General features: G+C 46.8%; 1 protein-coding gene and 1 long non-coding RNA gene across 6 annotated transcripts in view; both read left to right on the plus strand.

The window, feature by feature from the left end:
- The first annotated feature begins 1,023 nt into the window (after positions 1 to 1,023).
- Positions 1,024 to 9,915, plus strand: LOC147597515 (uncharacterized). The gene is made up of 3 exons (XR_015261192.1): positions 1,024 to 1,111; positions 6,982 to 7,057; positions 8,861 to 9,915. It is a non-coding gene; the product is annotated as an uncharacterized LOC147597515 (long non-coding RNA).
- A 402-nt stretch (positions 9,916 to 10,317) lies between these two features.
- The window catches only part of RFX2 (regulatory factor X2), a 59,565-nt gene continuing 43,457 nt past the window's right edge, over positions 10,318 to 26,425 (plus strand). For all 5 annotated transcript variants that reach the window (XM_086767388.1, XM_086767387.1, XM_086767390.1 and 2 more), the window contains exon 1: positions 10,318 to 10,411. The gene's annotated coding sequence lies outside the window, so the exon portion shown is untranslated. The remainder of the gene's footprint in view (positions 10,412 to 26,425) is intronic.

The following is a 26,425-nucleotide window of genomic DNA, read 5'->3' on the forward strand; positions in this document are numbered from 1 at the left end:
GTCTTTTCAGGTATCAGTTGTTCCAATCACTGGCTCGTGGCTGATCTGACTGAATTTTCATGCCGTGAAAATTGCAACTAGCATGAGTTTTGTATACTGGCATGGGTGGGGGAGAAAAAAAAATAAAAAGCATCAAATACATGTCTTAGTCCTGTGATTGTTGGCTACAGGGAGGAGAGAAGCAAGCTAAGAAAAGTATAATAGTATCTACTGTCTGCATAGACATTTTTAGTCTTTGGGACTTCAAAGGGAATAAAGGCCAGTTTCTCATCTGATGCCAATTAACACAGCCCTGCAGAAGAAGCCATGCACTGTGGCTTGTTTCCTGCCAAGATCAAGAGCCAAAGCAAGCTGTGTATTTTACAGCAAAGGAGCAGATAAGCAAGCGTAGTGTCCTGGTGTTTGTAAAGCAGACCTAACAATTGGAATGCATTGTCTTAAACGGTCAGCCCACACTAGAGTGTTAATATAGATTATCCAAATAAAATAAATTGTCAAATACTAGTATAAAGTTATAATTTTAGTTTGACACGGGTTTGAAGAACAGTCATGTTGGCTGCCCTTAGAAAAGGCAGGTCACAAAGTGTGAGAGCTGGAGGTGGTGGAGTGGGGAAGAGTTTGTGGTTATAGAGTCTGACTGTGGACCAAGCTTCCAGAAGATAGTGGGCAAATGTGGAGTACTCAGGAAATGCTGAAAGACCTTCCCCTTTGAAGATGCCTTTCAGTTATAGAGGCACTCTTAATAATCAAAGTTTCACATTACCTTTAAGTCGTGGTTGTGACGCAGGATTGTGGGAGAGGGGGAGATGGCTGCAGGTTAAGCAGCCTCCACCTCTGTTGATAATGCAGGCTTGACCTCCAAGGGAGGACCAAAAACTCTGTAGAATCCATTTTGTTCCTGTTGGTAAATTTAATGGTGAGGACAGTGTTAGGTTAACTGTTGGACTCGATGATCTAAAGAGTCTTTTCCAACCAAAATGATTCTATGATCCCTTTATGTTTCTGTCCTGCCTTGACATTTGCAGGTACTTAACATGCTGCAGCAGAAGACTAAGGTGGAAGAAGATGCCATCGAGGACGGAGGAGTCCCTCACCAGACAAGAGAGGTAGGGTAAGTGCCTTGACAAGGACCAGGATAAATGCAGATTGGGGCTGTGGTACTTCAGGCTTGTGTACGTCAAATCACCCAGCTGTGGTTCGAAACACTGGTGTACAGACAGCACACTTCTTCCTGATAGGGGTTAGATTGTCAGCGAGGCACAGGCTGGCTGCTGCCGAGAGCTGCGTTTTTCTTCATCTTGACCACAGGTTTCCTGTGACCTACAGAACGTCACCCCGCTTTCTGGTGAAACAGAAGAAATTCCGTTTGCAAGTTCTCTCTGACCTCAAGCAAAGAATCATCTCTTCATACAGCTGTGGACACAGAGAGTGGAAATCAGTTTGTTCTTCGGCTGAATCATTCCCCGTTTGGAACAAGTCATATCTGCCGACCTAAATGACCCAAGACAGTTTACACAACTTTTCACATTTATCACCCTTCCCGTCCAGCCCCTGGCATTGGATCTGTAAGCTATTTTGGGCTAGCATTCCTCTGATAACCCTCAGCAATTTCCAGCTCCAGAGACACTGGCAGCAAGGGACTCAACCCGAGATGTTGTTGCACCTCAGGACATTGACTTGAAAGATAGCAGAGTATGGGGGGCAGTACACTGTTTCAGCCATTTCCACATGAAGCTCAACAAGAGGAGAGTGAATGCACTCAGAAAATATGCTGGTAAACACGCAGTCTCAAGGAAGGAAGGGAGACAGAAGAGTCTGCTTATAGGAGAGTAATTTCTAAGCTCGAACAGGTCATGTCGTCTTTCCCACCAAGGACTTGCAACATCTTTCTGGTCAGGTGAAAGGCTGTATGGCAAACAGGTGTAGGTCTCTGGAAAAAAAAAAAACAAAACAACAAACCAAAACCTAAAAAAACCCTCCACACACTAAAATCCCACACCCAATTACATTCTTAGGTTCATATCCAACTCTCAGAAATCAACAAAGCTTCAGCAAAGCCAAGAAGCCTTCACTAGAACACACCAGCTGATAACTGACCTTTATCTGCCTCAGTCTGTAATAACATGACTCTTCTGCAGTTTTGTTCTCATAAATAGAACTGGAGCAAAATGTATTTCCCCTGTCTGTTGTGGGCACAAACACCTTTTCATTTTTTTTTAATACTCATTAAAGCCTGCACAGCAGTGGATTTTGAAACAATGCAGTATAGGCAAAGGCTGGCTGTTGTTTTACCCAACATGCAACATATAGTATGTGGCATATGTGTTTATAAAGTGTTAAAGGCAGTGGAGAATTAGAATTTCTAGCCTACTTAATAATTTAGTTTGATGCTAGATATCACCTCTTTTCAGAGGTTCTGCCTATATCCTCTGAACATTAAAGCTAAAACCAAATTGCAATGCTATTTATGCCCACAGGTAATGCCACTTTTGAAAAAGAATTTGATGGAAAGCCATTTGCTCCAAAATGAGATGCGTAGAGAAATTACACATGGAAGAGGGAAGTTTTTTCCAGCAGCTCAGAAAAAAAGAGCTGCGTCTCTGGAACTTCTGTAAATAAAATAACTACATCTTTTCTCTTACTGCTGTGGGACGAGGACAGCAGGCTTGCTTCACGGTTCCCAAGCCAAGGGACTTGGTTGCTTTGTTGCAGTGGTGTCACAGTGTTTACCAGGCAGGTCGCCCAAAGCAGAACGCTGTGCCCTGTCTGTCCTCCCCGTTTAAACTGTGTTGTAACCAGGAAAGGGGATGAATGTGTAAACAGAGGAGGAGACAGCAGCATGGAAACATGCTCTAGCACTTGATTACACAGACTCCAGGTCCCATTCGGTGTGCTTTGAGACAATACAGGCAGAGAAGCTGCTGCTGATGGTTAACTATCGTAGGCGTGTGGTGTAGGACCTATGCCCTTGTAATTCAGTCTTAAATGTTAATAATCCACAGGGCTACTTCATGTTTTTCAGTGTTTTTAAACATAAGCTCATTGTAGTAAAACAGTTACAGAACTTTAACATTCTTACGATTGTGACCACGTTGAACTTCCCCATACGAACAAACTGAACCTTTCTGTTTAATACTCAGGTTCCAAACTTCTGTAAGACTTCAACTTTTTGTCCCAGTTCAGGATAGAAAAAGTGACCTGAAATATTGAAAACATTCACAAGCTAGACAGACAGAAAGTGGTTGTCCTCCCACAGTCTGGTCTTCAGAAGGATTCCACCGCAGCTTACCCCGTCAGCATGTGAGTTACACTATATCCAGTCACACGGTCTTTGCCCCTTTTCTTGTCCTTCCTGCAGTACAGTGCCTCCCATAAGTACAGCAGAAGCTGTTTTCTGCAATCCTTCTTCCAGCAGGCCACTAGTACAGAAACCCCACAGCTCTTCCCTCCTACCTCACTGCAGACTCAGGTGTCTTAAACAGCAGATCACATCCCTGTCAGATCCAGCAGATGAGGAGTGAAGTTCTCATCGCCAGCTGCTACCCACACCTGCTGATTATCAGCCCTGTAGATTTGCTGACACACAAACATTTGCTAAATCCTTGCAGGCAAAAGCAACTGATACGGGCTAAATCATGTAAATAACTTGTCGAAATTAGGGTAGCTGATTTTGCCTGATAGCAATTTCAGTGATAATTTCTCAACTTCGCTGCTGGTAACAGTCACCTCCAAAATGCACAAGAAGGTGGTGTGAATTTAGGGCAGTAATCTTTCCACCAGCATATCTATATCTGGGAGACAAGTGTAAACCACAGACAGAGGTGGTTTGAGCTAGTGACTGATTTTTGCATGGCTGCAGGCTGGGCAGTAGTCACACACACTGCTTGGCCAGGGGAGAGGTGGGGAAAACACATCTTCAACCAGAAGTTGTCTCTTGCTAATAATAACTACAAAAAAGAATCCCAAATTTTTTTTTTTTTTGCCAGCATAGCTGCATTCATGCAGTGCATTTTTGGAAGCAGTGGTAGTAACAGCTTGGAGGTAAGGGGTTTGTGTTTGGAGTTTCTCCAGAGAACATTACTGCACTGATTAAATGTGGAAATGTAAACTAGCTCCTCCTTGGCCTCACCCCTGGCAGGTATCATTGATGATCATCTTGAGGAGCCTCCTGGATTGCTTGTGCCCTGATGTGCTGTCCCTCCAGCAGCTCTCAGGACAGTTGAAGTCCCCCATGAGGACCAGGACCTGCGAACACCAGGCTGTTCATACGTGTCTGTAAAGGTCCTCAGCCACTTGTTCCTCCTGGTCAGGCAACCTGTAACAAACACCTACTACAATGCCACCCTTACCTGTCTCCTTGTTAATCCTCACCCATCCCCAGGTGAGCTCCTTCCTACAGAGCCTGTATCCCCCCGTTGCGGCACTCTGGTCATGGGAGCCATCCCACCACATCTCTATGATCCCAACCAGATGGTAGCCCTGTAGCTGCACACAGGTCTCCAGCTCCTCATGTTTATTCCCCATGCTACTGGCGTGACTGCACAGGCACTTCAGAGAGGCACCCCGGAAGTGGTTTGGGGGATTTCTCCATGACAGTGCTTTATAAACGCTTCTTTGCTCAAATGCAGGTGCTGAAGGTGACACCGCTTAAGCAGTTTTGCTGGTTTTGCAATCCCATCACATCACCCAGGGCCTTTGCTTGTTGACCCTGTCCATCACGCCCTCCCAGGCTGCTGGTTACTGTCCCTCCCCATTGTTCTTGGTGCCTGTGGTTATCTGGGAAACAGGGGGAGATTTATTTAAATTCACTGCACTAGAAAATAAGTTCTGCATTGTACAGAATTTCCATTGAAACCTTATGCCAGGGCTATTCAGGCATTGAGAGTTTAATTACAGAGACGTTGCCTCTATACAGCAGTTGTGTTGACATAAGCTATATTGATTTAGTGATATCAATATGACTATCTTTGATTATGTCCAGGTTGTGGACACATCCTCCTCTAGCTTCTGGGAGCCGAGAAGCTTCAGCTCCCTGCAGGGAGTGGCACACATAAACCCACATACACTGTTTTTTCCATGACCATACCCAGTGTTTTTTGCATAATTTTCAGATGGCTACAGCCAAACCAAACAGATAACACTCCAGATAAATGCGTAGTCCTTTAATTCTGCTGAAAGGAAATTTCCAGGGTGAAGAGAGCATTTGGGTTTCTAGCTGTGCTAAAAACTTGTTAGGGGGGAGACAGGAGGTTGAGAGGAGTAACCTCTTCAGAGTCCATGTTCTTAAAATGGCGAGCCAGGAAGCCTTTGCCGGGACTGTTGCGTTACTTGCTGCCACCCAAGGGAGACAGAAGAAAGGGCAAGGGAAGGGCTGAATGCCCCTTCTTCTTTCTCCTATCTTCAGCACTCACCTGTTTGCTTTCAGGCTAGGTAAGGCTGGAAGGAAAGCAGAGCTCTGGTAGGCTGTCAGGACAGGACAGAGCATCCTGTAAATCTGGAGCAGTGACAGCCCGGATTTCATTTTCCTGCTGAAGAGATGTGGGCAGAGGAGGACGTGCTACGACGCCACTGGGAAATTCCAGCATGGCCTTGGCACAACCACATTCAACAGATTTATCCTGTCAAGCCCAGCCAAAAGCACTGAAGAAGATGTTGTCTGACCAGCAGCAGATTCAGAAATGTGTGATGCAGAAGCGCAGGCTCTCACCCAGCATTACCAATACGCTGTAGTGCTCAAGGGATGCAGCAGCTCCACGCAGGAAAAGCCATCGCTTCAGTTTGCTTCAGTCGCTCTGAAGAATTTTCCTCAGAAGCAGCAGGGATGGAGATTTACTTTGTTCCCAAGTGCTTCTCTTGAGCAACTACCTGCCTACAAAACCAGAACCTATGCCATCAGCATCACAACTTAAAATCACCGTGAATATATTGCTGATATATTCAAAGAAAATCCATTATCACAGTTTAGACAATCTTCTTAGCTTGCATGGGATGGTGCTGGTTATACTTTGGTAGAATGGACAGAGAGCACCACCAGTTCAGGCTCCTTGTATTTTGCACCAGATGCACTCGGATCACTCAGCAGTGAAATACAGCACGGATGGGAGGGAGCCTGACACAGAGCTTTCAGGTAGAAAAGTGCTGATTGGGTCGGTACCTGTATAAAAATTGAGAAATTCAGACATTAAAACTGGCTGAACAAAACCAAACTTTTTTTTTAAGCAAAAAAAACCCAAAGGCAATTTTTTGTTTGGTTTCGGTTTTAATCCTCTGCGAAATTTTTCATTATTTCAGTAAAACAACTCAAGGGAAAAGCTTCATCTAAATTCCCTCTGTCAGCCACCAAAACTACAGTATTTTTCACAGAGCAACATGAAATTTCAAAGGATCCTACTACTTTTTCAGGGCATTTGCTTCCATCAAAAGACTCGTTTATACCAAAATCTCCCTTCATTGAAATCAAGTCGAACGGATCCTTTGAGCGGGATTGGATTTGCGCTGAATTCTGGTTTGCTTTGAGGACCGTGCCCTCCTGTGGGTATCTGCTACAGCTGCAGCAAACGTGCTCCTTCGCAAGCAGACTTAGTTTCTTCTCCTTCTTTACCAGCAGCTTTCTTGAGTAAGACTCCTTCCCCCAGACCCACCCCGATACTGTACGGGCTGAGAGGGGTGGGATCTGGCAACAGGTTGCAAGAAACCAGGAAAAATTCATTCCAGTGATCAGCTTGACACAAGAGGTGACGCATCGGTCCCTAATTAAAAATAACAGCCCTGTCATTACTCCCTACATTCCCGGGAGGGAACCGGCTGACTTCCAAGGTTTGTAGGACTTTATCCAAGGTTGTATGGAGAACATGGAGAATTTCAGGATCTTGCTGGCAGGGTACAAGAAGACAGGGAACCTCTGCTCTGGGTTTCATGCAATAATTGACATTTTGCAAAGAAGAGGAGCACATCTGAACGTGGTTTACGTTTCTTTTTCAGAGGTACAGGTGCCGTGCCATGGAGAATCGTGCCCTAAAAGCTAAAATGCTAACAGATGTGCAGTAACACCTTGCAGGTGAGAATAAACTGGGATGGGCTGCAGGCACTTCTGAAGGGTTCCGTTTAGCTCTTAGTGAATTGGAGTGATGACTCAAAATAAACATGATGCAATGCAACGTGGCCAAATGCAAAGTATAGCACTTAAGCGGGAATAAGTGACCGTGGTATTGCTGGATGAAAAATAACTATTTATGTCGCGTTTCTGTAGGAAAGGCCTGGATTTTTCTTACAGAAGAACCAGAGGGTTGTTTCATTTAGAAAATGAGAGACTGAGGGAAGAAATTAGAACAATCTTCAAACCCATCAGAAGGAGCTATTAAGAAAAATATATTAATCGGGTCTCCATTTCCCATGGTAAAGGTGGATGTGCATTAGATGACTTCTCAAAAACTATTCCGTCTCTATTTTTCTGTTTATTAAGGAATTACACCCTCACCTAAAAGTTGAGGTTTTTAAATATCCTTGGCTTAAGGGTCTACAACTCATTAAGAGAGCGACTTCTTTTTCTTTGGAGCGTCTCAAAATCTCACCCGGCGTGTCCTTGGTGCTCAGGCACACAACTCTGAATTTTTCTAGTATAACTCTCATAGCAACCTGTCGCAAGCAGGTATACCAGCTCCAAATCTGCGGACAGACCAAATGCTAACCAGCAGGTCCAGTCTCTCCAATTTATATTACCTCACTCAGTCACTCTCTCCCCCCATCTCTCTCTTTTCCACTCGCTCCTTTCCTGATATGTTAGGTAAGAAAACTAATAATCCTGCGGCGTTTGGAGCTGGCTGTGTTATTGGAGTCTCCATGGGTACAAATTCCACACACTTCCTTGGCTTAGGCTGGGACATACTTTTCAGAAAACGTTACAGAAAAATACATCATAAAAACTTTTTATTGCATGTCAAGAAGGTGATCGTCCTCGTTCCTTTTGAAATGTCTGATGGTGACTTTTCTGAGCAATTGAAAAGTGCACGTGCTGATTCTGCTTGGTTTAACTGGGGAAAAAAAAACCAAGCAAGAAAACCTCCACAAACAAAAGCATTCCGTAAAGCTTTATTAAAAAATGCTGCTTTCCTTGGCAGCACCTGCCTTCAAAAACCAGAGAGAGAACTGAAACCGACCTAGAGCACGTTTTGGTTTTCATTATGCAGCCCTAACTGCCAGAATTAAAATAAACAGGGGAGGACGTGGGGAGCGGAGCACCTCCCTCTCCTGTGTTTAAAACAAGTGTCTTAGCCACCTCAGATCTGTCATTTATTTTAAACTTAAGAGAAATGCCCAGGATACAGGACTGGGTCAACTCTGGGTGGGTTAACCCAGAAGTCGAAGCCGCGAGGTTGAGGTTGGGTTGGTGGGAGATGCAATTCCCCGGCAATAAGAGGAAGGACACATCCCCACTTGTTTTTAAAGCTAACCCTCCGTTCGTAATTTCTTCTTTAGGAGCAAAATTGTACTTAACCTTAACCACAAAGGCTCATCAGCATTGTAATACTATCAAGATCCTCTGGCTGCAAAGAGAAACCTCTTAGAATTTGAACACTGAAAAAATCTAAACTTTCAAATATGTTTCAATTTGTCACCTATTACAAATGCGAAGTGAAGAGAAAAATCACATTAATAGCAGTGTCAGGGCTCCCTTCACCGTCTCTTTCTTAGGAACAGCCTGCATGAAATGCCAGAAAACAAGAGAATTTGGCCGTTCTTTGCAAAAAGACTGGGACAAGACGGCTCAGCGTGAGCTGGCGTTCTTGCAACTACTATAAATTGTCAGGGAAGTTGCATTAACTACCAGGAAAGATTTGTACATGCTGATTTGTTTTTGGAGGAATCTGTGTCCAGAGGAGCATCCCAGCCCTGCAGGGGTAGAATTGGTGATGCCCGCTACAAAAAGCCTGTTTTCCCCCCCCAAATGAAGGAAGAAAGGCCTTCAATATGGATGGATTTTAATCTGCATGTGTTCACCTGCCGCTGCCTTGCTGTCTTACTGGAAATGTAAGCCTAAGGCTACAAATCCCTTTCTTCACCCAGCACAATCTTTGGAGTCTCTCCTGGTCACTCAGGGAAGAGATTTCAAGGAAACTCCATCTGAAATCTGCTGAGTTTCCAGCCTGAGCCGCTACCAGGACATCCGTGCTGGGTATCAGCGATTCTCACCGGGGGAGCTATTGCTTTGGCGTTTCTCTGCATCCAGAGGCTTCGTTTTTCTCTCCGCCACCAACATGAAAAGATGCGTGACATCTTCCCACTCGTGACCAGGATTTTCCCGGTGTGGTATCCCAAAGCCTTGTCGTGCCGCATGTGTACAAATACACGTCTGTCTGCGAGGTGGCGGGATTCTGCGCGTGTTCCATCTTAGCGTGGCGCTGGGAGCCGTTCCCAAGTTGCTGGCAGCTGGCAGATGTCTCCTCCGGACTCGCTCGGGCTCCGGATGGAGCTCAGCAGAAGACGCACTCGCTGCTGCAGCCGTTCGGGACTGGAGCCCAGCGTTTTGTGGACTTAGCCCGTTCTTTAACACCTATGCCGGACGCTCTGTTGGCTGTTAGATGGGTAATTTTGTGTCATGGGATGGTGATGCTGCGTCTACCCGCACCTGCCGCATCCCCAGTTCCGCCTGCACTGGGGCGGGAAGCGGGAGCCTAAGGATGCTGCGCAGCAATTCACCCAAATGTCTAAAATTCGCACTAAACCAGGACCCCTCACCCCTGTTTCTCCATCAGCTCCCATCCCTCCCTCCCCACCTTGGTTGGTTGTGACGTCACAGCCGATCGCTACAGAAGCGGTTTGATGTCACGGGGAACTGGGAGCTCGGGTGGGGAGAAACCAGCGGCAGCTCCGAGGAACCCCGCGCCCGCCCGTGCGCGGACCGGATTTGTGCCGTTGCCCAGCAGCCAACGGGAACTTTTTCATATTTCATATTAAGTATTAAATACTTAATAGCGGGAAAATTAACTTTTTTGGTCGCTAGCAAAGCGCGGAGCCAAAAGGATCGCTGCTTCGAGCACCCCCCCCCCCCCCCCCGCGCCGTGTCCCGCCCCCCCCCCCCCGCAACTCCCCCTCCGCGCTCCTCCCGCCCTGCCGAAGCGCGCCAAAGCGCGCGCCAACTCTCCGCCCCGCCCCCTTCCCCGCCGCCATTGGCTCATCCCCGCCGCCTCCCGCCCTTCCAACGACAGGCAACCGCCGAGCCAATCGCCGGCGGCGCGGTGGGCGGGGCCGGGCGGTGACGTGAGGGGGAGAGGGTAGCAACAGTTGCCTCGAGACCCGGCGCCAGGCGCCATAGTGACCGTAGCCCTGGAGACTGTTACTTGCCAACGGCAGCAACGCGCGGCCCCGGCGGCCGGAGCCCAGCGCAGCCCGCGGTGCCCGGCGGGGAGGGCAGGTGAGCGGGACGGGGAGGGGGGGTCCCGCCCGCTGCGAGGGGCGAGCGGGGGGGGGCGCTTGGAGGGCTCCGCAGGGGTCGGTGAGGCGAGGGCGCGGTCCTGCCCCCCCCCAACCCCCGTCCCACCCGCAAGCTCCGCGCCTCAGAGCGTTTCCCGGGGGTCTGCCGCCTCCGAAAGTTGGGAATGGGGGGCGCGGGGGGGGGTGAACCCCCCCCCCACCTCGCAGCGCGGCCCCGCTCCGCGCCCTGCGCGGGGCTCGGGAACCCAAACCGGCGTGGCCGCGCCGCTCCGCCCGGGGGGGACCGAGTCCCTCCCGCGGTAACAGAACTTCTTCCCGGCTCTTTTTTTTTTTTTTTTTTTCTCCTCTGCGAGCATCAGGTTTGGGGCGGAACGAGCGGTCAGAGCCCGGCGGGCTCCGTCCCCCGCCTCTTCCCGCTCCGTGGCCCGGCGAGCGCTGGGAAGGGGGCAGGGGCCGGCCCCTCGGCCCGCTCCTCGCGCACCTCGTCTGTTCTCTCCTCTTCCCCCCGGGCGCTCCTCCCAGTCTGACTGGGGGGGGGGGGGGGGGGGGGGTCTGATTTCAACTCCAGCTCATCCCTGTAGTTTGCCAGAGCTCTGAAATCCCAGCGCTTGCTTGCTCGCGGGTCTTAGAAACGAGCGAAAATGGCACTAAGACCTATTTTTAAGCGTCTACCGTCTATTCCTGACTTGGTTTCTCCTGTTTGTTTGGAATAAAGTACGTTGTGAAACGAGACTCAGCGCCTGGTAAAGCAGGATTCGGTGTGTGTGTGCCTATTTCAAGCGTGAGTTCCTGCAGCCTGATTAAATCTTTCCATTCTTTTTATTTAGATACTACTCCAGAGTCTTTTTTTTGTTTTGCTATTGAAAGAAGCAAATCTTAACTAATTAAAGAGCGAAATGGAATAAGTAATAATTTTATTTTAAATTTACTTTATGTTTTTAGGCTTGGAATATCCTTAAACTGACCACGCTCAGCTTCAGATTAGGCTTTTTTCATCTGCTTCAGCCTAAACTTTTCAGCTCTCCATCTCTGTTACAAATCGTTTGAAAACAGAGAGTAATTGCTGGCTTAAAAAAAAGGAAAAAAAAAAAAATCAGTCTCAAAATTGGGTGCCGTAAGCTCCCAAAGACAAGGGTTCATTCTGTGCCTCTGCCGCTTGACTTTTCTGTGTGTTTACTTCAGTCAGTTTAAGATAAATTCAGTCTTATCTCAGGTTTTATTTTAAAATCACACGTCTAGCAGAAGGCAGGCAATAGGGAAGGGAAGGCATCTCGGAGGGCCCTCTCATGGTTACCTATTTTAGGATGGGTTGAATCAGCCTCTGAAGGTCTGTTTCTCTGTTGACGGAATCCAGGATGAGCAAAGTTTGACTTCTGGATGGCTGAAGTCAGGTGAGGAAAAACTCACACTTCCAAATGGAATCTGGCTTCTCAGGTAACTGCAGGATCTTGGCCTTAAGGGTGAAAGCGCACACAAAAGAAAGCAAGGGGTTGACAGCTGGAATTTCTTTGTCCCTGCTTACCTTCTGCAAAACGGGAATGGTCCCCGTGCGTTCGTGGATGGTGGTAAGAGCATCTGCTGCCACAGCGGTGCAAGAGCCAGGTCGGTCGGACTTCACACGGGGCTTCCACAAAACAGTCCCCGCTTTGCATTTCCCCGCTGTGCCATTTGCATCTCATGAATTCCTCTCATAGTACCGTGTCCCTGTCCTGGGGCCCTGCCCGCCAGCTCCGTTTGCTGTGGAAGGGTCCCCGCGTTGTGCTACAGCAACTGAGAGGGTGTAAGATGCGCAGGCAATGCGCTGGGTGCCGTGGCCATGGCCCCATGCTGCACATTCTCCTTCAGCATCAGATCTGTCCTCTCCAAGAGCATTTTGTAGGTTTGGCTTATCAATTTGTAGGTTTGGCATGTCAATGGAGGCCCACCTTCATCGCGTCCTGTTGAGTCCACCGTAGCACGGGTGGGAGGGATGGAAGGGGTCGCCCATCACAAGACTTAAGGCTGAGTGCGATCTAGAGAGAGTTGCTGCTAAATCGTTGTGAAGGTACGTTAGAAATAAATCTTCTGTATATTTCTGCGCATGTAAATCTGAAATAGTAATTTAAGGCCGTAATCATTGAAGATAGGAGCAGCGAGTGCCACCAGTGTCGTGTGTCCTGGCTATCTGTTGGGGTCAATTTTCCAGCTGAGAGTATTCATTGCCACCAAAAGTCACCTCTGTGCTTGTTACCCTCTCTGTGACAACTTCAGAGCCGCCATAAATGTAAAGCTTCAGTCAGTGGTTAATAACTGTAGCTTTTCCTAGCTCGATCGCCGTAAAATAGATGGCGCCAGTCATTGTCTTTAAATAGTCTCATGCTTGTAACACCTCGGAGCGTTGACAGCTGTTAGGTTTAATCACAACATGTTTTCGCTTTTAATACAGGCCTGTAAACAGAGCTGTTTGAACGGATTCTAGCATATTTTCCTTGTTCAGTTTTAGTACTCTAGAGCTAAAAGCGTCCTGCGGCGTGCGGAGTCACAGCGCGGGGAGGGCAGTGCTGATTCAACAGGCGTATCTCGCCACTCCGCTTCTCAGCCAAAGTTTCTGCTGGAGGCTGCCGAGTTATATTTAAACCAAGTTTTCCCTGCTTTCCCCTCCCTGGAAACAAATGCCAGTGCAGTTAACGGCTGGAGCCTGGCCAGCTGGAGGAAAGCGCCGCTCGGACCCGCGTGCCAGGGCTTGCCGTGGGTGCTGCGGAGAGGAGCGCAAACCTCGGCACATGCAGCTGGGTGATCCGGGATTATGTTTCTGATATTTGAAACGTATGCAAGGTTTCTTTTGGTAATCTGCGCTTGGCGACTCGGTATTTTGTCTTATTTAGCCTGGCAGTTCCTTATTCCTGTGTTCAAACATTCACAAATTCACCTTATTGTCTAAGAATGTGCTGGCTTTTTCACGTTCGGCCGTTTCCGTCTAAGTAGCGTATGAACTAATTACACCATAAATACACCATAAATAGACAACAAAACTTTTCTTCAGGCCAAGCCATGTACCCATGAGTACACTGAGCAACGAGGAATCTTTTCGTATGGGGCACTACCTACAGAAAATAATTTTTCTTAATGCAGAAAGCGTGGAGGCAATTATTGCAGTGCCCATCAGGACACAAACTGTTTCCAGTTAGGGGGGAAAGAGGAAAAAAAAAAAAAAAACAAACCACCTTCAGGTTCACGTCATGTTTTTGTGAAAAATGGCTATGTTTTCATTTCACCCGGCTAGAACAGAAGGACTGGAAAAGTTTAAATTTGTGTAATTCATCTGACTTGTTAAAACAATATTTAGTGATGTGCAGACATGTGATTTTGTGTCAATGAGTGCGAAAATCTTCCTCTTCCAATGGTATTCCTGCTTGCTTACAACACTGCGGGGTTAGGCAGCATCTCTCCAGCATTAAATTTACAAGGAGTATTTTGAGTTACAACAGTAGCAAGAGTCTTCCCAAACAGAACTTAATAAACTGTTTTGCTTTGCTGTTCTGGTATTACACAGGAGTTAAGAGCTGTAGAAATGCCCAACGAAGGCGTTTGGAAAGTAATTTAAAGGCAACTGATAAGCTTGCTTTTTTGCATAAATTAGATTTCTATTAAGAAATTAAGGGTTTCTTTTTCTGAGCTTAATAAATGCCGCAGCAGTCTCAGCATGGTACAAATGTGTTGTAGCGATGAGATCAATGACTGAACATTGCAGTTGCTTTCAAAGAAACAGGGGTCACGGAATGCTGTGCCAGTGATGACTCTATAGAAAGCAAATGCAAAAAAAACCCCAAAAAATCAGATTCTTTCTTTTCTTGTCACAAATCAATACCCTGCTGAAGGAAATCCTCGTTGTCTCTAGCAAGAAGCTGACAGAAGAAATAATTGCCTTGACTGCAGCAATATTCCTCGCTGCTGCATCGTTCAGTTCATTGATGCATACTATGACTGTCCAGTCTCCAGGAATTATTTTTTCCATTTGAGGTGGTTCTTCTCTGGCTCTATGTGTGGGAATGTCTGAATGTGTATGAGGACAAACGACAGCCTCCCTGTGTGTAGGCTATGATGAAGACCAGCAGTTTGAGACACGTCACTGTCTTCTGCAGCACAGTGACTTCGTGCTCAGACTTCTTCAGGGCACCTCTAGTTTTTGTGAAGTCTCTAGTCCTCATAAAGAAAATGCAGAACACAACCAGAAACAAAGGGAAAGTGAGAGGCGAGAAGGCTTTTGTGGATGCCACCGTGTCCAAGATGTGTGTAGCAGCGTCTCTCTGTGGAGATCAGCACCTGCTTTTCAGGAGTTGTCCTGTCACACCCCTCGAGGCAGCCCAAACGCAGCTGACAAAAGCACTTTTCTGTTGCTTGCTGCGTGTATGCTGTGGATTTTGCTGCCGTACGTGGTGCTGAAGGAGCGTGTTTCCTTTCTGTGCCCTTGCCAGCTGACGCTGTTCTGCTGTGAGAAATTCACAGTCTGGCTCGGGGTTTCCAAAACGTTGTCTGCTCGGCTGCTCCCATCGGAGAGGACTTGGGTTGTACTGTGGTAGCAGCAGCAAATCCAGGGTTTAGGGCAGGAGACCTGCCTCCCGGCCTGCTGCCTCCTCTCTTGGCCACCAAGTTGTACCGTTTGCATGTTAAATTATATTTTCCCTATCCCTTCTCGAGAAGAGTTTGATGGTTGGATTTACTTTTATCCTACAGCGTTGGAGTACACGCTTTGCTTTTCCCATCAGGAACTGAACCCGTGCTCGAACGCACCAGCAGGTGTGTGCCGCAAACACGTGCGTGTCTCCTTGGCAGGCATGTTACGGACGTGGCATGAGTGAATCTGGGTGTGAAGATGGTTCTGCTTCCGTAGCTGAGTTCTGTAAGTGTCCAACTCATTTGGAAGCGCTGGGTTGAAGTCCATGCCGAATCTCTGCGGTGATGCACCAGTTACTCGGGAGTTTGTCTGGCATTGCGTGGTTGGTGGTTCAAGGTTGACGCAAGGCAGAGGGCCCCACTGAATGAAGCCCGTAATTAAGGATGCTCCTACTTTTGGAGATGTCTCTAGCTAAAGACTGACAAGAAACATCAGGGAAAGGAGAGAAAAAGGAAGAGGCGTGGGTGTAATGATAATAAGCAAACAACCTAAGCATAATAAGCCATTTCCTTAGCTGCCACCTCGTTAGTCATTGCCAGACTATTCTTTGGTATCAGCTTAAGATCCCATTGCCACCATGACAACCCTGGAACTATACTGGATAATTTCTGGCTTAACGCACAGCTGATCAAACGTTCACCTTCTTTTGGGAATTATAGTAGTTATTCTGTTTTTTCTCATCTCTGGTGGAGGATCTCTGGGATGCTGGGAGTTCCGCGGCCTTTAGAAAAAGGAACCTGGTGCTGACAGGTAGTATACCCCTACCTGTGCTAGATAAGGCAACGTCTTAGGAGGAACTTAAATGTCCGTGTTTATGAGCGTAATTGGGAGTATAAAGAGAATTCTGATGTGGAATGTTAGTCCACAGATAGCCGGGTTTGGGCAGAGGGGGTCATCTGTTTCGTATGCTTTGTACAGAGTACATGTGTGTGAATGGTGGGGTACCAGGCTGAGGAACTATCTGACCACAGCGTGACCATCGTGAAATCACAGAGCAACTGCCTGTAAAGGTCCTGTTCACTGCTCTGTCAAATACACTGCGTTTTACGTGTCTTTGAGTTAGACTAGCCTGCCTTTGTGTAGCTGAGCAGGTAGACAGTGGGACACTTCACAAGGACTTTTTTGTCCCTAAAATAGTGCTATAGTGATTAGAGAAACCAGGGCACCGAGCATTTAATTTTTATTATTATCACGTATAGACACCCAGCAGCCCTACACTTCGATGCAGTGATGGCCTGAATGCAGCACTGGTTGAAGTTATTCTGTTCACTTGATTTGGAAAGGTTCTTTAGAGTGGTTATTACGGATATGTCTTGTAGAATGGCACCTTTAGAAAACAGTGTTAAAAGGCAGAAACAGTCCAGGTGATCCTCAGATGCAACATGCTCAGGTAGCTTTGCACAGAGGCCGTGGTGGCGGAGGGTTTCACCCGTGTCTGGGGACAGAGCTGAGTCTCCACCTGGACAAAGCAGGGTTCTGAGGAGGGTGGAGAAGGCAGCCTGTCCTTACCAAGCGGTGTATCGCTGCCGCCCGTGAGCGAGCGTGCCTCTCCTTTGCTGCTCAGCCCAACCTTTCCAGTCTGCTGCAACCCAGGCTACAGCTGGAGACGGGAGGGATCTGGAGAGGTGGACAACTGGCCCCTCTCCGTGCAGCTTGGGGATGCTCACGGGAAGTGAGGCTGACGGACGGATTCCACACAGAGCTGGATATTCCAGTTGGTTCAGCCAGATCTGGGGCCTTTCTGGCGAGCAGGCAGCAGTCTCATTTTTTCTTACCCAAACTCTGTTCTTATTTGGACCATAAAGGGAATTTGTGCATAGCCTCTGATAAGATGAAGCTTGCAGAAAGCTGGGAGGAAACAAGTTCTGAGATAAGAGCAACCTCTCAGTGTGTTGTAGGTTTGCTCTCAGTGTCGTCACCTCGTTGGTCTGTGCAAGGATATCTTTCTTCTTTCTCCTCCGCCACTGGCCCTGAGCTGTCTTGGATGGTGCAGTCAAAAAACAACTTGGCATCTGGGCTGTGAGATGTGGAGGTACGTGAATAACTGCACAAGGACTAGCTCTGTCTAATTGATCTTCAATCCTTGCATTTAAACAAAATATTTTATGTGCTGTTTGAACCTCTACCCCTTCCCCCCAAAAGAAGATGAAATGCAAATCTTCAAATATTCATGACCTTAAATGACCAATCATGGGAGGAAATTTTTCTTTAATAGGTACAGATAATAAGAGAAACAATGGCTTCTGGTCGCCAAGCTAACCTTCAGAGCTTCCTTCTTCCCTACCAAATATTTATTCTTCTTAATATGACAGAGGCACACCACTGTTCAGAAGACTTGAAAGTGAAATATCCCTCACCCAGGCCCTAAAACCCTTGAAGAAACCGGGGCTTGCCTGCAGGCTATCTGTTCTCCACAGCTGGTAGAAAAATCTCCATTCTGAGTTCAGTATTAATCACCTTCCCCCAAACCATAAATACAACATTCACCCTTCATCTTTTGGGCAGCGGCTCTGTTACATTCACTTGCTGAGGCAGACAACCTGCAGCACTCTGACTTGAGCTGGGCTTTGCAAAAAAAGCAAAGGCTGTTCCCCCTCACGGCTTAGCCAGAGATCCGTTGGTGTCCATGTTTTCCTCTAGGAACACCATTTACTCTGATGGTTCCCATGAGATTGCTTCCAACACCACGACCAGAGAGGAGCCGTTGGCAGGCAGGAGGCACTCGGATGGTTAGAACTGCTGCTTGCTGTGCTAATAAATGTGCTTATTTAAATTTCAGAGTGTCATCTTGTATGCTGCAGCCATTAGAGATGATTGTGTCAGGTAAGGAGTTGTAAGCCAGACAGTTTGTGTTTAAAATCAAACTGGAGCAGCAGAAGTGCTTTTTGACTCTCACTACTGCTGTTTTCTACATTTGCATTCTTTCCAATCTAGGTGCTGCTCAGAAGTTAAATATCTTTTTAAAAACAACACCTAAAACAAACAACCAACCAAGCTTGTTTTTAGACAGACAGTGCAATCAGCATTTCTGTAACATTTAATAAACTGTGTGTTCTGGGAGGTTTACTTGGCTGCTGAAATTTTGAGTCAGTTCATTATTTAATCTTTTTTTGAGGTGGAGGCACTAAGTAGAAATAGCTTCTTTTAGACTTATTATCTAATACCAATTAAAAACCATGAATGTTTGAGCTGCTGCAGGAAGCCCTGGCATACCCCGAGGATCTGTTATCCTGGGTGCGGTACAGCGGCGCCGCGGGAGCCGGTCTCTCCCCCCAAGTGCTCGCCGTGCTTTCATGGGACAGGCAGAGCAGACTGCCTTACGACAACGATAGGGGTTAATTATTTATTGCTGGCAGGGTGTCTTATCCGTCACAGAAACCTCCTCTGCAGTCCCCATCCAAGACATTCCAGTGCGGTGCCTCATCAGCTGCTGCTGCGTCATCTCCCTGCTGTTGGGAAGGGCCGTAGCCACAGCCTTTCGTTACCAGGGCAGAGCCCAAAACGCCTTCAAGTGAAGGATCTTCAGGCTATTTAAGGTACCGAACCCTTCCAGAGATCAGCCTCACTGAGAGCAAACACCCTCCGCGCCTTCACGGAGGCAACGCACGATGTGCAGGCTATCTTGTTGGTGCTTAATGAACTACAAACTCCTAGTTTTTTGAGTTGATCTTTGGGAGTCAGCATTGTGATTCCTAACGGAGGCGTGAGGACGGCACACGCGAGGATGGGGCAGGCGGTGCCTTTCTGCGCATTCCACTGTATCTGTTGTCATGGTGGATTACAGCTGCGCTGGGTGGTGGATTGCAGGGTAAATCTTTCCTAACTGCAAACTGTGGAGCGGGTACTCTTCTGCATCTTTTTCATGATAAATACATGATCTGCCTTCTTGTAACGCTCAGGAATTTTTTTTTACATCCCCTACTGGTGCCCTGTAGGGAGATGTGCTTTTTCTCGAGCTCCACAGGTACCGTGCAAGCTCTGTCTTCATCTCATTTGTAAAAAGCACTAATCATCACTTCCTTGATGAGGGACTGAAAGGAGACATTTTAATATCAAAACATCAGAGGGTGTGTCTGTCACAATAAAATCTCTCTGTGTGTTTATGCAGGCCCTGGGGCTGTGTCTGTAGCTGTGTATGTGGAGACGCATGTATCTTTTTTTTTTTTATATACACACAGACATGTAAAACTGTACCTGTATGTGTACATACATACCTACACTACCATGGGGTGTAGTTCCAAAGAGTGCAGTGATGTTTATTCCGCATTTTTGCTGTGCCGCCTTGCCTCCACACCCCGTCCTTGCTGGGGCTCCTGTGCCACCTCAGACTCTCCTGCGGGACCGTGCTCTGAGGCAAAAATTAGTCCGATCTAGCAAGTCTCATCTTTTTCTGATCCAGATGCCACATACTTCTGAGTCTGTTTGGGAAACCTGCTTTATTTGCTCTGTGCTTTCATTTCCATTTTCCATTAGGGAAAAATTCAATACCTGCCTTTTTTCCAGCAGGCAGAAAGCTGAGATGGGTAGGCTGGTAAGGATTAATATTTGTGGAGTGCTTTGAAATCCTCAAGTGATTGCTGCTTTACTCACTGATCAAAATCACATATGCAGTTTTTGGGATGGTGTCATCATTGCTCTGCTTCGTCCCCTCTCAGAATACTTTGTGCAGAGACATTTGACTTTTACCCTCCAGACACTGAGAACGGGATGCATGGCTGTGGCTGCTCTGTGTCCTCGGAAGAGAAGCTCCCAATGCCTTTGCTGGCTTCCCTTTGCTCCACGGGGTGTGGATGGGAATGGTCCTCCAGGAGAAGCACTTCCTCCGAGGATGTTCCTCCCCAGATTTGCTCTCCCTCCTTCAGACAGTCGTGCAGGGTGCTAGCTGGTGGAGATGTGGAGCATGGCTCAGAGCCATGTTTTGGTTCGGAAAAATTGAGTGAGGGAAACCACCCAACCAACCCCTGGTGAAATTATTTATTAGAGAAATTTAATTCCGATTTAATTAGAATTTGGGGGGAAAAGAGTGATGGAGGACTTACTTGCTGAAGTGACTCCTGTATCATTCTTCAGGCTGTTTTACAGTCCAAGTGAACACACACGGAGAGTGCTCTCAAAAAGTGAATTTTGGAACAAAAATATTTGGGAGCGTGGACCATAGATGAGCTAAAACTCTCTTCGTCCATGTGGCTCTGTTTGCAGTACCCAGTGAGAAACACAAGATAGTTTCAGTGACACTCCCTCTCTCTGCACATTTCAGGAGGCGATTTATGTTGTGGATTGAATTTTTCCAGCTGTATTCTAACCTCATGTCCTTAAAACTCAAGGTTTTTTTAAAAATGCTACCAAATAACTAAATTAATACATCATACATTGTAATTCTTATTCATGTTCCCCGAAGAATTACTTAATACTTTGGTGAGGAGTCTCTTATTAGGCTATCATTAAGGAATTTTTTTGATAGCTTTTATTTTGGCAGCTACGTGGCTGAATTTATATTCTGATGTTGGACAACAAAATATTCCACAGCGAACACTTTGAATGCATCTCCTGATTTCTAACTGCCTTCTTCCTCTCTGAGGGTTGAATTACGTGATTAGCCAGAACATTATGCAGTGTTTCTGCTGGAGAAAAGTAAATTGTCTATGGATTAATTTCTACTTTACACTCCTGGCTTATAGCCATCCTAGGCTAGTAGTGAATTGAGAGCTGGTGAGAACTGATAGCCTGTGGCCTCTATGCAATAGTTTTTATAGCTTTTTCTCTATCGGGTTTCTGAAAATTTTACGGATTTTCTTGCATTAGAAATTTAAGATAAGGGTTGAGCTACTGTTAAAGTAGCAGTAATGCAGCCCAGGAATGTCCCAGCGGAGGATTTTGACGATAAAAGCCTGCCCGCCTCTCCGCTCCCCAGCAACCTGACCCAGCGGGGCGCAGCCAGGTGACTGCGTCGTACCCTTGAGACAACAGCGTGGTGAAAACCTGGTCTGGAGGGTAAACTCATCTCTGTCCTGCCCCCCTCACTAACAAAACCAGAACAGGCCATTCGGTGAGTTTATAACAACAGTGGCTGTTTCCCACGGCAGAAGCACAAGCAGCGTTCTCCCTTAGACACACGTGTGCATACACTTGCAGAAGAGAGGGTGGAGGCTACAAACACAAATTTTTTATTTTTTTTTTTCCCCCTTTTTGCTTCTGGCACGACTGCTGTAACTGTTTTTTTTCCTAGAGACAGCAATGTCTGTTATGAACTTAATATAAACTGCGTGCAGTACTACTCTGAGCCCATTTTTTGGAATTGTGTCTGTGAAAGATCCCTCTGTAGCTCCGTGTCAGTGCTGGAGGGTGAGCTAGCTGACTTTTTTGGCATACAGTGATTGTGGTAGAAAAAAATAATGTGATGTGAATGCTCAGCTGAACAATGTGCATTATTTCTAGTGGAGTGCCTCTTGCCTGAACCATGTAAGTGCAAACGCAGAGAAGATGATTGTATTTTCTTTTTTTCCTCCATCTGTAGAAAGTAGAATTTCTCCACTAAGAACATTAATGTCATACTTGATTTTTAAAAACTGCTGTTAATGTCTGGATTGTACGTACTCCTCTGACCTACACCACTAAACTCCATCTTTTCTCTTCTGATTTACAACATGCTAAATAAGAGCAGAAACCGACCTTTCTGTTTTGGAGGATTGAACTGGAAATTCAGGATTAAAAAAATCTACCTTTTTTTTGCCTTTGAAGCAGGCAGATGGGATCATTTCACGTATCATTTGCTAAAGTTTGTTTTGACTGAAATCTGATGTCAAGTAGCATCCCAGGCAATTATTTCAGAATAAAATACCATATTGTTGACTTAGAATTCTGTTGCTGTTGGTTTAAGCCAACAATGATTATAAAATCACTTGTATTGGCAACGGTTCTGTTAGCAGGACAGTAATTGTTTGTATATAGTATTTTAAACCAGTTGTGTTTTGTGCTGTTAAGCCAATGGAAAGCATGTTTTGACATCTTCCCCTTCGCTCCCCGACTGCACTGTCTGGATTTGGAATTCCATCTGGCTGCGCTGAAGAAACTCTTCCCGCTACTCCCCACCCGAATCTCTCCTCGTACGTAACGGAGCCACTGAAAAGGTTAACTGTTCTTTAAGAGAACAAATAATTCTGCTTTTAAAATGGGCACTGCAATGGCCTTTACTGGCTGCCTGCTGAACTGAGGCTCTCTGGAGGCACTGGAAGCTTTTTTGAAATGCTTGGAGTTGTCTGAAGCACATTTGGCTTGTAAATAGAATCATAGAATGGTTAGGGTGGGAAGGGACCTTCAAAGCCCATCCAGTCCAAGCCCCCTGCCAGGAGCAGGGACATCTCCAGCCAGATCAGGTTGCTCAGAGCCTCATCCAACCTGGCCTGGAACGTTTCCAGGGATGGGGCACCCACCACCAAAATACCTACAGTTCATAGCCCGTGAGAGACCTGAGAGTCACGAGTAGGAAAGGGTCGAGCGTGGATGTTGTAGAAACCCCAGTCCAATGCTTCAAGTGACAGAATAAACCCACAGTGCCGAAACACATCCATGGTGAATGCTCCTCCGCCTCTCCTTTCTCCCCTTCATAAATGTCTTTTTTTCCATCTTTGTCTTTTTGGGGAAGAAAGCTGCAAATAGGGGATTTACTGTATGGAATGGTGAGATTAGTGTTAGCACGTCTCTTCTGGCTTTCTTTGTAAAGACTGGGTTTCAGTCAATTCAGTCAATGAAAGAAAAATTAATAGAGAGCAGTAATGGGTCGATAGCTAAACAATTCATAATTTAAAAAGAAAAAAAAAAAGAAGTGAATCCCCAATACCACTGGAAGGTATGAATGCTGACTGATTCCTTGGGTGCTTTTGAAGCTGTGCCGCTCAGACAGGAGAAATCAGTCTGAGGTGATTTAATCAAGCCACCCGTGCAATCTCTTACAGGAAAAAACCCAGAGAAAGCTTCACAGCCCACACAAGAGCAGGGTCTTGGCTCTTAATGTCTCAGACTGATCTGCCTCTGCTTCATATAATGACAGATCTGCATTGTTCTTTGCAGTAGAACAAGGGAAAAGGGTGTTGCTGATGCTTCAGAGCAATTCAGTGTTTCTTGCACTGGCTTTTTTTTTTTTTGCAAAAAAAAAAAACCAAAACAGAATGGGTGGATGCTTCAGGCCATTCTGGAGGGTGCTGGAAACCGGAGTATTCAGCTCATGTTCCTGGAGGCATGGGTGTGCAGGTGCTACAGCTCAGACAACATCCTCCATCGCCTTGGTTGTTCCAGAAGGAAAACAGCTGTTCCTGGCTCTTGCAGCTTTGGTACGAAGGTCTCAAGTGAGCTGTGGTGGCACTGTGAGGGAGGCTGACCTTGCTTATAACAATAACAAGTTTTGTTAATCCTTGCACTGTTAATTAGGCTCTTTGTGTGATTTTGCAAACATCTGGGCGGCTGAGGGAGTTCCAGCTTCCACCAGGATCCTGGCAGAAGAGGCCCGATTCCTCCCCCACCACTGCCATCTCATTCGTGTGATTCAAGAATTAAAAGCTGTGCAACTGACTGACAGGGGACTGAGCCAAACACAGGATCGCAGTGCACACCGTTTCGGTGGTGGAGTGGCACAGGAGAGACCCTCTGCCCTGTCTGGGGGGGTCTCTTGCCATTTAAACTCTGCCTGAGCGAACAAGTGTGGCAGGCTGTTGCCACTTGAAATATCTGGGGGGAAAAGGAATGAGCAGGTGTCCCCAGCGCTGAGCCCTGCGGTCACTCACCGGCAGGTCAATTCACCGACCCCGCAATCACCGGGAGAAGACGGTGGTGCTTAGGACATTGCTTCTCACTCTGCCTTTCCTGCTGCTTTGGAAGATGCTGTATCGTGTGAAATGCGCTCTGTTAGAAAACACGTGTTGACTGCAGGAGTATTCCTAGGAAACTTTTCCCTTTGCTGATGGTTCTCACTTTTCTCCTAGTATTCGCTTTGCTGATTATGTGGCCTTAGGAGGGTAGTTACTTTGTTCTCAGCGGCTGATGGCTTTTCTTTCTAGAGGAGATGAATTTGTTTTTTCCATCCCTGAATAATTTAGATACTATTGATAGCTTAAAAATGTTTTGCAGAGTAACTAGGTACTTGTATTAGACTGCAAATGAGTACTCTTCTGTATTCCCACCTGCAAATTACAAAACTGCTACATGAAGTTTACTGTTACAAAGCTTTAGGGTCTCCAATTTAGTTTTCATTTAATCAATTTATTTTGTGGAGGAAAACTATATCAAATCTGGCAGTCCTTTTAATAGGTGTGTTTCAGAAATGAAATGATGTCTGATTCTGGTGCCGAATGTCTGTGACAGTAGTGTTTAAAAAACAAACAAACAAAAAAACCAAAACCAAACCAAAATTACTGCTTTTCTTAATTGTGAAATGGGCAGAGTCATTGTGTAGAGAGAGATTTGTTTTAATTTCAAAAGATTTTGTCATCCTCAGCTGTAGCTCGCTATTGTTGCTTACAAGTGCAGCTCCAACCCAGGAAATGTCTCATAATGTGAAAACCAAACATTTTTCTGGCTGGCCTGTATTGGAGAAAGCATTTAGCCTCAAAACATGAATTAAGATGGTGAAATAAATCAATAGGATGCTCTCAGTTGAGGCAAATACTAATTTGTTTGGAGCGTGGCAATGTAAGGTGTGATACCAAGTGGTGCCCTGACCTGATGCACCCGTGTACCGGCGGAAAGCCAAGCGTGCCTGACCTTGTCCTCACTCGCTAGCCCCTGGCTTGGCTGAACATCACCACTGCTCGGCAGCTTGAGTTTTGGCTGCGGTGGAGCCTTCTGCATCTGAAGAGAGGGGCTGATGCCAGGACCTGCTCCGTGCTCCCAGGCTCCAGAGGTGTGTGGATGGATGCTCCTCTGCTCCAGCTCCTGCTCCTCCTGCTGCTGCTCCGTTTGCAAGTGGAGGCATTCTTAGCATTCCTTCCAGTCTGCATCGTAGCTACACAACATCTCATTACGCTTCTCCACAACAACTAGCCAGCAAATTAACATTATAATGGATCTTCAGGTTTTGTAATTACTCAGAAATGTCACTGGGCTGGAAGAGTGCTGGGCTCTGCCTGTCAGCAGCCTTTCCTCCCAGGGCAGCAGCGTGCAGCCGCTTCCTTCTCCTGCCTTCCTGCAGGTGAAAAAGCTGTTGTCCTGAGGCTTTATTGTCCTTAGCAGCACCTTCCCCCTCTATTGTAAGGGCTGTTCTGGTAATTACTTTGGATACAGGAGTGTCACCAAAGTTTGGGACCAGTCTGTCAAGGGCAGCTGACTATGTTGCTGAATTTCTTTGCTGACCTGCAGTATCCCTGCCATTTCTAAACACTGGCAGCTGCTGCTTGCTTTTGTCTTGGCCCCATTTCGATTTTTTTTTGTTTCTTCAGGCAAAATGTCTCCTGAAATTGCTGGAAGAGTTGCCTTTGGCAAAGATGGGGATGCTACTTGCCAAGTGGTAGCAGAACCGGTTCGCTCTGAGGGAGAGGAGCAGAAAGCCCTGCGCGCTGTGTAGACTCAAATTCTACCTCAGCTTGCCCTTTCTCCTGTCCATCTCGCCTGCTTTACGGCTTTGTGACCTATCCTGTCAAAACGGGGACTTTTTTGTCACAGGAGAGTGACCCCCTCCGTAGGGACGCCTCTCGCCATCCAGGGGCTGGGTGCGGCAGGAGCAAGGGGGACGTTCGGATGGCTTCACTCTGGGCACCAAACTGAAATCAGGATTTTTAGATTCCCTGCGTAGGCAGCGCAGAGGCAGCTGCTTCCAGAGGTTGGCTGGGAGTAGCTGCACCTCCTTGTAGACCAAAAATGAGTGTGTCAGCCCACAATGAGCGTGCTTGGGGTAGGTGGCTAATGCTGGGGCTGGAAATCCTGTGCATCCCATCGCGCCCACATCGAGAGCATCCTGTAGGTAAACCAAGTATCTTCATCCCTTACGTGGCTTTAACTCTTGTCTCCGGCTTAGTTAGCCAGCGTTCGCTTCTGGGAAAAGATCCATCTGCTAAGGATTGAGGTTGCTGCCTTTCTGTAGGAAGAGGGGAAGGAATGAAATAATAGTTAATACTTAATGCATATGAGCAGCAATGCTGCTCGGGTTGCCTAGCAGCCAGTTAGACAAGCGAGAGAATAAAAAGGGCTGAGTGAATGTGGTTGGAGCTGGCTTCTTGGTTTGCGGGTGGAATCTGACCCATGCAGTCCGTTTGGTTTTTTTTGGGTTTTTTTGGTTTTGTTTTTTTTTTTGGGAGGGGGAGGAGATGGTGGAATTTACCACTAATGGATATTTTAGCTCTGTCGGATCATCTC

This window comes from Chlamydotis macqueenii, chromosome 26, assembly GCF_036417535.1.
Source record: "Chlamydotis macqueenii isolate bChlMac1 chromosome 26, bChlMac1.mat, whole genome shotgun sequence".
NCBI lineage: Eukaryota > Metazoa > Chordata > Aves > Otidiformes > Otididae > Chlamydotis > Chlamydotis macqueenii.